The 13,611-nt window shown below is 44.9% G+C and overlaps 1 pseudogene; it reads left to right on the top strand.

The window, feature by feature from the left end:
* The first annotated feature begins 337 nt into the window (after positions 1-337).
* LOC133900215 (uncharacterized) lies at positions 338-3,355 on the top strand (annotated as a pseudogene).
* The last annotated feature ends 10,256 nt before the right edge of the window (positions 3,356-13,611 follow it).

Genomic DNA, 13,611 nt, shown 5'->3' with positions numbered 1-13,611 from the left:
CATGAAGGGTTGCAGGCAGGTTGGGATGGTGTGCTCCTCCCTGAACCTTGCCACTATGGCATCTTGCAATGAGGCATGTAGATAGGCGCTGATCGGGAGCTGTGGTTGTATTCACACGTACGTGATACACTGACAACTGACTTCTTGGGGCTAGGCGGTGCCACTGGGGATCCTTTTTAGTCTGTGGATCGAAGTGTGGTGCAGATCACCAGCACATCCGCTCATTCGTTTGGTCACGGGCACGGATGGAGTCGGTGTGCGACAAAGTTCGGCTGTCGTGCGCACGTGTAGAGAGGAGTGGCGTCTGGGCGTCTGGGCGCAAGGCTACACACAGTCGATGGGGCTGCCAAAGGATACCACCGTGGCCGCACCACAGCTCGAGAACGAGCTATTTCGCAAGGAGGGAGGAGATGTTATGGGCAAGAGATCCAGTTTTGTCATTTAATTTGGAGATAAGTTTGGTAAAAGTTGGATTTGATTTTGATTAGGAGCTAGAGATAAATTAGGTAAGTTAGGATTTAAAGTTGGATTTGGATTGTAATTCCTCACTCTTTATAAAGGGATAGCCGCACGTCATTGTAATCAAGCAAAGAAGAATTAATCTAAGTCCATTCCAATATTTTAAGTCTCTCCAACCTATGATCTAATATCTCCCCTAGCAGCCAATACAGCCCGGCTATCCTCCCGACAGATGTTTATCCTCTTTCATTCCTTCTCATACATATTCCACCTTCGCTATAGCAGTAGCAACGTCACGCTGCTTTTCAGTACAGACACTATAGTAGCAGCAGCAGTGAGGAAACAACGCGGTTATATAGCGCACCAATTGGCTATAGTAGTAGTTGAACATGTGCCCTGTCCCTGTTTTTTTCATTTCGTTCTTTTGCCATATTTATTTACTTTGATCTTCCTTTGCCTTTGCACATGGACCTGATATATACATCTTATATGTCTTACCATATACATTCATTACAAGTGCGTGAACCAAAACCATCATTTGCCTGTTTTAGTTATGCCTTAACAAAGGGTGACATCTATCACATTTACTTATGTTTGCATCTTCAGAAGATTTCTTCAAAAAGTTCAGTTGCAAATAATCAATTATGCACAAGTACAGCCCATGGGACTCGCCACAGGCCATAATAGCAGGGGCACACCAAATGCTTATTTATATGCATGTGTAGTTTGTTCTATTTCATTTTCTGTTGTATTGTCATTTGATATCTCAGCATCATATGTGATGTTGTTATGAGACTTACAGGTGATTGTGCTGATGATATTTGTTTTCTTACCCTATACAGTTGATTTATGTTGGATATAGCTGCACTCAGGGGTGGTTCTGTACACGTTGTGCAGTAGGTCCTTAGCTAAGGTAAATGATCTGCTTTTACATGGATTCTAATCTGGCGTCAAATTCAAACTATTTAGAAGTATCAGGTATTTATACGGGTCACACAGCGCGCTATTTTCTAGTTTGATTTCTGTTTTAATCCAATTTCCCTTCCAGTTAAATATCCTTCAACTATAAATGTGTAAATCTACCATGTAATAAAAACATATTTAACAAGTTTTGGCTTGATATCCTTAGATGAAAATTACGGTTTTGATATTTATCTATTGGGTGATCTTTTTGTTTTGTTTATCTATCATGTTTGTGCCTACCAAGTTTTCTTCAAGACTCATTAATTTTTATTGGGTCCATAGGGAGCACAGACAAAGAAACATGGGATGACACAAAATCTGAGTGATATTGTTTGAATTTTCACTTGAAAAGTGCATAGATAGTCCTTAAGTTATGGTTGAGGGGTGGTGAGATCAGTATAGGTGTGATTTTGGCACATCATTCCTGAAACACAAGATTCTTCAAATTGTATTTGTCCGATAGTGACAACTCAATCCACGAGTGAAGTGTTACACAACATCGTTACCGATGTATTCCTAGTTATGTACTCAACAGGCCTTGTACAAGAGGAAAAATTCTTTTGTGCACTTCGTGCTTGATCCAGTTAGAGATAGCTCTCCTAAAGCTTCGTTTGCTGTAAGATATGTTTGCCTGGTCCAGAACTCCAGATAGAAAGTGTAAGTTCTTGGCCTTCATATGACACCTCTTTGCTTGCAGGATCAACTTCTGCCCCTTTTTTTCTCGTCACATTTTGTATTAATGGTCTGTCTTTAGTTCAAAAGCTGGAGATTGGAGCATGGGTGTCAATTAGAGGAGTATGTTGTGTGAACATTTCGAACCTTTTGCATGCAAGCTCATTCTATTTTTTTAGGTTGAGTTACTCCAATGTTGATGTTCACATCATATCTCAGGTATTGTTAAGTAACATCTTTGTGTACTACTTCATAACTTCTGTAAATTTCGTTTATAATACATTCAAATGTCAGTTTTGCTTAATATTTTAACAGATGAATTCCTTTTGATTTCTTGTGAGAGGTGGGGGATATGAAGCTGAATGTTAGTGTTATAGCTGGACGCCTCAATCTCACAATGCATTGTATTGTCATGTTTTAACAGACCATAACATTTCCATTCTGATTGAAATACTCACATGCACGGGTTTATAAGCTTAGTAATTAGTTGGATCTTAAAGTATTCTGACACAGCCATGAAATTAAAGAAACCCTGAATTCACATCACTGTCTTCATTGATCCAGATGGAGCCCTACTTCCGCGGTGCTGTTTCTCTAATGGTGGACGAGCCTAACGAGGGTATTGAATTAGGCACGAGAATGTCCAAGCTAAGAGATTCTATGTGCAATTTACACATCCTACAAATGGTTCAGTCACTATCTTAAGCCATTCAACAATTTGCAAATGTTGAATAATGTTCTTTTATTATAGTCTTCTGATGTATCAACATTTCCAATTTAGGTACCTGAGGACGAACCACTGCAAACCAACCACAGGGTGTCTCTGCTGTGGTCTGAAAAACAATTTCCCAAATGTTACAATGAATCTTTTATCCCAGCTCTCCCGGAACGTCTCGTCTCTCCTTTGCTGCGTACCAAACAGTTTCAGGTGACTACGTTTCACTCTCATTCCAACTAGTTACTTCAGAGTCTTCAGATCTTGTCATCTTGGCCAAACTTTCATTGCACATCTAAATCTTCTTTGAGAAGCGCCTGCCATACATGCAACGACCAACCAAAGAAATGATGCACACATTCGTCTTATCTGACTTTGAAACAATACACTTCAGGTATGTCAGATGCAGAACTTCTCACCCTGCAAAAATACAAGATACAAGCAACAGATTCAATGGACACTCTGGAAAGACTAAACAATGGTATCGAGTATGTAGAACATAATATCAGAATGATAGCAGCAAGGCTCGCGATTCAGAATATATAATCCTCAGCGCCGTTGCTCAATCCATATGCAATTATCATCAGGGGAGTGAATTCTTTCTACGGTCTAACTGATGCCATGATGCTTCTCCAGTTTCTTAATTGCAACAGGGAAGGTTTGGTACACATTGTTGATGTACATTCAGAGAATGGTGAAGATGAGTAGCATAATGCGAAGCCTGGCCCCGGTCATTTTGGATGGGTAGAGTAACAAGAAACACCATTAAAATTGTTGAAATAACTCTTACAACCTTGCACAAATCATACACCTGTTTTTAAAAGGAATCAAGATAAACCAACAACTGTTCTATCACAGATAAATGATATAACCTTGTTCAAATACCAAAGCCTACAGCTTTTGGTATGGACAGGTGTAATGCCCAAAAAAAATACTGTTAAAAAAAACTGTTTTGCCGAGCTAGCTGATTGGACTCAACGTACGGCAGCAGATAAACGGTAAACATAACCTAAAAGCATCCGAAGCTTCCACCATGCAGCTTGCTAGCTCCTGAATCACTGACAGAAGGATCAGCTACTCCTTCCATTTGACCTACTCCTTTGGTTCTTCATTCGGACCTTTAGCAATGTCGATGCCAAATTGGCGGAGGTGCCCCGTGCGCGATTGCCAGGCGCTGCCGCCATCTCTTCTGGTGGATTCTCTTCCTCTTGATTTTGCAGGGGCATTGCAGGAACGAAGCAGCTGGTAGTGGAAGGCATTGCAAGAACGAAGCAGCTGGTAGTGGAAGGCTGTGACGAGCCGATGGTGGTGGCGGCTGGGACATGGCTGGCCGCAGGATTGCCGGTCATAGTCATCTGTTCCAGTGGCTCGCCCTCCTGGTTCTGTGCAGGAAGTTCAAGAATGAAGGATCTTGCAGAAGCAGTGAGTGACCGGCCCATGGCATTGGAAGGGGCATAGACGGACGAGCTGCTGGCGTTGCTGGCCGCACCGATGGCCAGGCCAGCGTAGTGCACCCGCATGTGTCCGCCAAGCGCCTGCCCGGTCGGGAACGCCAAGTCGCACAGTCTGCACACGTGCGGCCCTCTCCAGTTCACCGACTCCCTGCTTGGCACGGCGGTGAAGCCAGTGGCTATCGCCGCCACCTTGGTGGCGGCAGCCCTCTGGGCGTCCGGCATCTCCTTTCTCCTCTTCTCTTTGTTCCTATGGCCGGCAACGTGGCCTCCCAGCGCCTGGTAGGAACCGAAGGTCTTGCCACACTGTGCGCAACCGTACTCGTTGCCCGAGCCAAACTTGCTCTCACCTCCAGTGGCAATAGCTTTGCCATAGCGGCCCCCGCCATTGCTATAGCCAGCAACAGCTTTGAGATAGCCATTGCCCTTTGCTGTATCAGGTGCAGCTGCAATGGCCCCATCCGCAGCAGTGGCAGGAGAAGGACATGCTGCCGTGACAGCTGCCGCCGCAGCAGGTGCTGGCGCAGTTGTCACAGTCACCGCTGATGCGGCGGCAGGAGCTGCTGCCGTTGGCAGAGCTGCTGCCGCGCCAGGACCTGAGCTTGCCACTGCACCAACAACAGCTTTGCCACAGCGGCCGTTGCCCTTTGCTGCATCAGACGCAGCCATTTGCACATACCTAGCGGCAGCAGTAGGGCTAAGAGCTGTTGCGATGGTCACCGATGCCTCCGCATCAGGAGCTGGGGCAGTTGTCACAGCCGTCGCAGCCGCCGCCACAGGAGCTGCTGCCGTGGTCACAGTTGCCGCAGCATGAAGCGCTGGCACAGTTGTTACGGTCGCGGCTGCTGCCGCGGCAGGAGCTGGTGCCATCATAGATGCCGCTGCATCAAGAGCTGGTGCAATTGTCACCGCCGCCACTGCTGCCGCGGGCGCGGCAGGAGCTGGTGAGATTGCCAGAGTTGCCACCGCACCAGTTCCCACGATGGCGTTGTTAGGCTTGGCATCGTCGTCGTCGATGACGTTCATGGCGTTCTCGTCTTCCCTGTCGTCCTCGATGACGATAACCTCTGTGGTGTCGTTCATGCCGACCGCTACGTTGTGAGCAGTAACAGTAGACTGGAACTCAGACTCGGAGACATTTATCTCGGGGTTCTCGGCCGGAGGAATGACGGCTTGGTCACCGGAGCCGTCGACGGGCGCCCCAAGCACTCGACCCGCCTCGCCGATGCTCAAGAACATGAGGTCCTGCGTGCCACGCACCATCTCGGCCACCCACGTCTGGTCCAGATCGTCCTCCCCGACCCGCATCCTGGTCACGTCACGCAGGATCGCAGCAACCGATTTCCTGCCCAGATCCGCCACGCGCATCGGTGGTTCTCTACCGGCGGCATGGATAGGGCGCCGGCCGCGCCGTGAGGTGGCGCCCCAGCTCCACGTCAAGGGCAGCTCGTCGTCGCGAGCCTCCGTCTTCACGGTCGTCAGCTTTGACTTCGGCTTCTTCCTCGCCCTCTTGGGCGTGGGCACCTCTTCGGAGGAAGTGCGCTCGTGCGTTCTCATGTGCCCGTACATCGCCATCTCGCGACTAAAGGATCTAGAGCACACGAAGCACGCGTACTGCCGACCGTCCTCCGTCGGCGAGTTGCCGCCGGCCGCCGGCTCCCCGACGCTACGACCAGTAACTCTGCCCTGACGAAGGAGGCCATCAGCTTCACGCGAGCGCGGCGGCGGTGAACCACGTCGCTGGACAGCTGCCAGCTCCCTCCTGGCGCCGCCCAACCGAGATCCCAACGACAGCTCCACGTCGCTGCTGCCAGAACCTCTGCCCTCATGGCGGCGGCAATCTCCCGCGCGGCCCTGACGGGGCGCCGGTGGCGATCCACGACTCCAGAGAGCACCAGCTTCCTCATCTACTCCTATGGTGCCATCCGGTCTTTCTTCGCGTGGCTGTGCGGAGCAGCAAGAGATGTGCAAGACGAGGGGCCGGCCCCTGTCGCCACGCTGTGGTGGCGGCGGCGGTTTCTTGTTTGGGGGCATGGATGGCAGCAATGGGGAGGCTAGGGTTTCCTCTAGCGGACAATTGAGACTGGCGTGCTAGTGTTGCCGGAAGAGGTGGTTATTTATAGGCATTGGCATTGGCGAGGATAGTGAGCTGGATTAGACGGCTTGTAAGGCAAGTATTAGCTCCTTGACATGGAATTCATATCGGCTACTTTGCCACATTCACACTGTGGTAGCTAGTAGCTTACGGTTATCCGTAGGCTAATTTATATTATTACAGATAGCGTCATCACAGTCTTTTTTTTACTGTTGTTATAGAATTTATATTATTATAGATAGAGTCATCGCAGTCTCTTTTGTTGTCAATTTAGTAATAATTAACAGTAAATAACCGTAGACTATAGAATTTATATTATTATAGATAATGTCATCACGATCTCTTTTTACTACCGCTACATAATTTATATTATTATAGGTAAGGTCGTCACAGTCTCTTTTTACTGCCGATTCAGTAATAATCGACAGTAAAGTTTATAAGCTCAAGACGCACATAAAAGATCGAGCCAGCAAGAACCAGTAATAGTGATTATTATTGCTGGTTCATGACGATAACCGGTAGTGATAGTGATTATTATTACCAGTTTGTAACACAAACCGACAACGATATTTAAATTATCACTGTCGGTTCTAACAAAGAACCGATAGTGACAGTTCGTAACACGAACTAACAGTGATATTAGTTTATTAAAAGATGTGCATTTAATAAACGATAGTGATAATGGCTACCACTGTCAGTTGTATTTACGAACTCACAGTGATATCTCAAAAACTCGTATGAATTCCTATGTTCGCTTGCTCAGCTTCTCCCGAGCTCCTTTAAAATCAGACTCGATCGCTCTCTCTCGCTCTCACCCTCTCCCCTCCACCGCCGCTCTGGCCACTCCATCGATACTTCTCCCGTTCCGGCCACTCCACCACTGCCTCCGCCACCACCTTCTCCGGCCATGCCACCCACACCCGCACCGTCGTCCGACGACGAGGCAGAAGCCTTGTTAGCGATCTCGGAGGAGGTGAAGACCTCGAACTTCGGCAATTCAGCGAGATCCCCCTCCGAGGATGACGGTATATGGAACTTCTTCCTCAACTAACCGAAGGCGAAGATGCCCCAGCCGAGCTCGGACGAGGAGGAGAAGGAGGAGCAGGAGGAGGCCGAGGAGGAGGAGGAGGCCGGTGATGCCGCCACCGACTTCTACTACTTCATCATCATGGCCATGCACGCTTAGCGTTTTTTGCGAGTGATCATGCATGTCTTTTGTTTTTTTACAATAATGAATTTAGTGAGTTAATTATATATTAGTGCGATATAACACTCTAATTATGAAGATTAATAATATAAAGCTTGGTTAAATCATTATCTGTTTGTTTAAATTTTATTTTATTTTTGTCTTAGATGGATATCGCTATCAGTTCGTAGTTAGAACTTGCAGTGTTAAATATATAAATCGACAGAATAAGCTCATGAATTAATAGTGATATGCACAATCACTATCGATTCTGTAACCAACCGTTTAATCACTACCAATTTAAAAACTAATAACAATACAGTTTTTAAATTAATAGTAATGATATTTTCTATAATACTGTTATGCACCCATTCTCCACTCATTGATACGTACTCGTACTAGCACACAAAGACTCACGACAGACGGTTCAAAATGCTCGATCATCACTGATGGTTGGAAAATAGAACCATCTAGCTGCCAACGCCACCGCTGACACCGAGACTAGCCTATAGGAGGACAAGCAAGAGCATGGTTTCTGGGAGCTATAAAAAATTAATTTTCAAGATACTCAGTGTGTGATTTTACATGCTGTTTATATGAAAACTTATCTGATCAGTCTACGGTAATCCCCTCAGTTTCGAACCGTTTTAGAAATAAATTTTCACATACAATTGATTTTATAAACGGTTTGTAAAAATAGGTTGATTTTCAGATACGATTTCTTACGTGAACCGTATGTGTAAAATATCGTTTTTACAAACGGTTCTTTAGGTGAACCGCCTATAAAAATAAGATGATTAACGCAGACAGTTTACATAAGAAATCATCTGTGTAAAAATATCATTTCCACAGACAGTTACTTATGTGACCTGTCTATATTAATAATCTTATTTATAGAGGCAGTTCACATAAGGAATCACCTATGGTCTGTCTGTAGAAATTAAGAGCTATTTTCAAAACCGGTTCACATAAGAATCCGCCTCTAAAAATAGATGATAGCTTATCTTAAAAATTCATAACTTTTTTCATACGAACTCGGATAGGGATAAACTTTATCTGAAAGTTGTAGCACTCGATGAGATCTACAACTTTGTAGTTGAAAATTTTTTATTTAAAGTCATTTAGGTGTCCAAAGAATCAATTGAAGTTTTACACATAAGTTTCAATTACACATATACTACCACAAGTCCTATTAATACAAATAAACTCAAGAACAAGAGAGAGAGAAAAAATACTACCAACTTTAATATCTCCAACAAGATCAACAAGAAGAAGATAAAAAAAACCCACTATCAACAACAAGACTTAGCTTACAGAACTACTAGTGATAACAATAGCATCAAGTGTCATTAAGCGTCAACATGGTCAAAAAAAATTTATTTTTATTTTTATTTTTTTCTTATTTTTTCTCACCTCGGAAGCACTAGAAGAGGAATCATTGTACATTTCTGCTCAAGTTTGATGTAAAGTGTGATGGCTATGGATATAAACGCGCGTTCTGAAAACGGTACAAAAACTACTAGGAGCGAGAACTCAATCTTCCAAGCCGTTTTTTACCTCAAAAAATTCGTTGACCCCGACGAAGAGTGGAGAAACAGATGTAACGTTTTCTGTAGATGTTCGTAGAGTCAAAAAAAATTGTCAAAATCGGAGTCTGTATGTAAAAGTTATGTCCGTTTCACCGAAAACTGTAATGCGGAGGTAGAAAAGATTAAAAGGATATTTTATCTAGTTCCTATTCTATGTACTTCATAGATGAGCTGGTAAGGAGGTTCGAGTGTGAGCGGAGGGTCCTAGGTTCGATTCCCGCCGAACGCAAAGCGTGAAAACACATTGAAAACTGTGATGCGGAGGTAGAAAAGATTAAAAGGATATTTTATCTGGTTCCTATTCTATGTACTTCATAGATGAGCTGGTAAGGAGGTTCGAGCGTGAGCGGAGGGTCCCAGGTTCGATTCCCAACGAACGCAAAGCATGAAAACACATAGAAAAAATAGTGTGGCTAGGGACTTGCGATGGCATGACAGCGAGGGTTCCTCGGGTGAATTTTGTTTTGCTTTTTCTAGCTAAAAAACGTCGATTCAGGGATCAACTACCATACTCGCTTAAGGAACCATCTGTAGTAATCGATTTTCATAGGCGATATGTATAAGAAACCGCTTGTAGTAGTTAATTTTCACAGGCGGTCCACTTAAGAAATCGTCTGTGAAAATCTATTACTACAGACGGTTTCTTAAGTAAACCGCCAATGATAATAGGTTTACACATGAGGCCTCTTTTGCGCATGTAAAAATTATTTATTTTTGCATGCCTTCGGTCACAGACGGGTTGGCTAAACGCCTGTACAAATGAGTTACCACCCATCTCTAAAAATAGGTTTTATAGTAGTGGAGGGAGAGGAGAATTAACTCTGACCCGATGAACCACGCGTGCCTAAGATGTTGCACCGTCCTCGAGCTCACAGTGGTGAGGGCGGTCATCCATGAGTGCACATTCCTTCATGGGACGATAGGGGAGCGCACATGCGTATAAAGTGAACCGAGGTCACCGGCGTCAAGATAGGAGAGAAGAAGAGTAAAGGAGGAGTTGGAAGAGATAAGAGGAGAGGGGGAGAAGAAATGCCATAACTTTCTATTTTGAAGGAAGTTCGAATTGAGAGAGGGGGGAAATTCAAATTTGGCGAGTGAGAAAAAGTTGAAATATTATCATAGATGGTCCTAGGTAAAAATAGTTTGTGATAGTCTACAGTAATATTTCAACTCTCACCCCCACGGAATTAGAAATTTGTTTTGTCTCGTTTTGAACTTCCTTTAAAATAGAAGGATGTCTATTATCATAGACAATATTTGTTACGAACTGTATGTGATGGTAAGTAGGTTGTCACTGATGGTTCTGACCATCACCAGTAACATAGATGATCACACTAGTAAAACTGTCTATGGTAACTACGGTACAGCTTAACATTAATGGATTTTAGAAAATTTGTCTATGATAAAGCATTCAATACAACCTTCTCTGTTGTAGCGTTGAAGGTGATCTTGCAGATACCACGGTTTGTAAGTCAAGCAATAGTGTGCCTAGCCTTGGGATCCATATCCTCTCCTTATGTGGGATTTCCACTTTGGCATTTGCTAGCTTTAGAATGTAAGCTGGCCAGTAAGGTTCCACCCCGAGACCATCGAGAAATATAATGGAAGTACAAACTTCATTGAGTTTCTCCAGATCTATACTACGGCCATCCAAGCGGCTAGTGGGGACAATAAGGTAATGGCAAATTACGTCCTTACCGCCCTTGAAGGGGCAACCATGACATGGCTGACCAACCTATCAGTGGTTATAATCTACTCATGGAACAACTTTGCGATGTATTCTGAGCCAACTTCTAGAGTAAATACGTTCGCTTTAGCAAGAAAAATGATCTATATCGTTGAGAGCAGACGGGGAACGAAACCTTGCATGAGTTTGTACGTCGCTTTAGCAATATTCGGAACAACATCCCCAATGTCAACAACTAACATCATACAAGAATTCACCCAGGGGATCAGGAGCCGAAGATTCATTGAAGATATTGCCATTCAGGAGCCTGATATGATCAAGAAACTTATGAAACTCGTTGATAAGTCTGCTAAGGCTGAAGACACGCTTCTCATTGTCAAGGAGAAGACTCAAGGCATCAAGCACCCCAACCCAGGCTCGAGGGCAACATTGTCAAGGCCTAGCACAAGAAGAACGTCAAGGGAGGTAAGGGCAAGAAAAATAATTTTGAGGAAGTTTTTCTCAAGGCAAGAGCTCCACACTAGTTTTCGGCGAACGTGACGGTAAGTCTTAGTGTGACATCCACCAAACCGACAACCATAGCCTCCATGAGTACCACCTCTGGAAGAATATGGTCAAAGTGGAGGTCGAGAAAGTGGGCAAAGGAAAGAAGACCCAGTTCATAGGCCAGAGTAGGGATTCTAGCTCCAGCGGCAGTGAGGATGACATGGATCCAATGATTTTTTAGCTGAACAAGAGGATGATAGACCACTTGTATTGTGGTTCTACCTACAAGTCCAAAAGTCAGTACAAGACGATGGCTCAAGAAATCATAGCTGCCATCCCAATAGTCGTCACACTGATAAATGGTCAAACATTGAGATGTCCTTTGACCAAGAAGATTGCCCTAATAACTTCATACAGCTAGACCGCTTTCCGATAGTGGTTGAGCTTATGATAAATAACTGTAGGGTTACCTAAGTTCTTATCGATGGAAGAGTTCCCTGAACATCCTCTTTACTAACACACTCGAAAGGATACAGATCTCCCATTCTGCTATCAAGCCGATTACTCAAACCTTCCACGGTATAGTACCCGGATCTTTGGCCACTCCCATTGGCCAGATATCGCTCCCTGTTACCTTCGGTAAGTATGACAACATCCAGATAAAAAAGATTTTGTTCAACGTGGTCTACTTTGAGACGACATATAATACCATCTTGGGAAGACTTATTATTGCCATATCCATGGAAACCACACATTACGCTTATTAGTGCGTGAAGATCCCAAAACCCGAGGGAGTCATCACTGCCTAGGGCTGCCAAAAAGCAGGACTACACTATGACAAAAGGAGTCTGGACATGGCCACGCAGCATCAACTCGACATGGAGACAAAAACTCGAGGCCTAAGGCAGTCGTGAAATCTCACGGTGAAGTCAAAGCGGTTCCTTTGGACCTGACGGAGCCATCTAAGAACATTCGGATCATCTTCAACTGGACCCTAAATAAGAACTCGCGCTCATCACCTTCCTCTAGACAAATGACAATGTGTTCGCATTGCAACCGTCAGACATGCTTGAGATCCCCAAGGAGGTGATTGAGCGCAAACTAGATATTCGGCCTGATGCAAAGCCAGTCGAGCAGAAGCTTCGGTGGCTCACTCCTGACTGGAAGAAGCCATCAAAGAGGAAATCGAAAGGCTCACCAAGGCAGGTTTTATTCGGGAGGTGGATCACCCCGAGTGGTTCGCAAATCCTGTCATGGTCAAAAAAATCAAACAGTAAATGGCGAATGTATGTTGACTTCACCGGTCTCAACAAAGCTTGCCCTATGGACGCTTTCCCTCTACCACGAATAGATCAAATAGTTGAATCTACCTCGGGCTGTGACTATCTAAGCCTTCTAGATGCTTACTCCGGTTATCACCAGATTAGCATGCATCCAGAGGATGAGGAGAAGATCTCTTTTATCACTCCGTTTTGGAGTCTACTGCTATGTCAAGATGCCCTTTGGATTAAAAAATGTTGGTGCCACATATCAAAGAGGAATGCAAGTGACACTCCATGATTAGATTGGTTGGAATGTCGAGGCTTATGTCGATGACATCACCATCAAAACTAAAAAGAAGGAAGACCTTGATGAGGACATCACTCCCTCGGATACATACAATGATCCTCCATTGAACTTTCAAGGTCCAATCACAAGAGCTCGCGCACGACAATTAAATTTAGAGGTGAGCTCGTTCCTAAGCAACTCTTTATATAATTTTGAGAATAGATTACTACCTAATGATTATGTGTTGCTTAGGAATCATGGAGAGGATAAGGAGACACATAGAGGAAGGCTTGGAGGCGTGGAGGAGCAGCTAGGACGTCCAACAACAGCAGGAGGTCAGTCCAACTCGAGTCCGAATCAGCCTCGACCTGCAGGACCAGCGAGCAGTAAAACAGACGCCCAGGACGCATCCGGACTCCGTTTTCGACGATTCACATATGGTTGGAAAGATAATTTCATAAGGAAACCAATGGCTTGGTTTGAGATCCAAATTCCTTCTGAGTCAACGGGAAACGTCGAAACAAGTCAGCATCCAGAATCTATCCCGGTGCTGCGTCACCGTTTTTGGTCCGTTGGGCCGTGTATCGTCGTTGAGCCCATTAGGGGGGCGTGACCAGGGGGTGTGACGACCCTTAGACCCTTATTATCATCCGCCGCCGCTCTCGTTAGGGCGGGTTTTTGCTTAGATTATTCTGTCAAGAACAGTTTCGCCGTTTCGTCGGTTTGTGAGACCCCAACTCGTGAGATTAATCATTCATCT

The sequence above is a fragment of the Phragmites australis genome, chromosome 19 (genome assembly GCF_958298935.1).
Source record: "Phragmites australis chromosome 19, lpPhrAust1.1, whole genome shotgun sequence".
NCBI lineage: Eukaryota > Viridiplantae > Streptophyta > Magnoliopsida > Poales > Poaceae > Phragmites > Phragmites australis.
The sequence above is the reverse complement of the archived record's forward strand: the minus strand, read 5'-3'. Positions and strand labels throughout refer to the sequence as shown.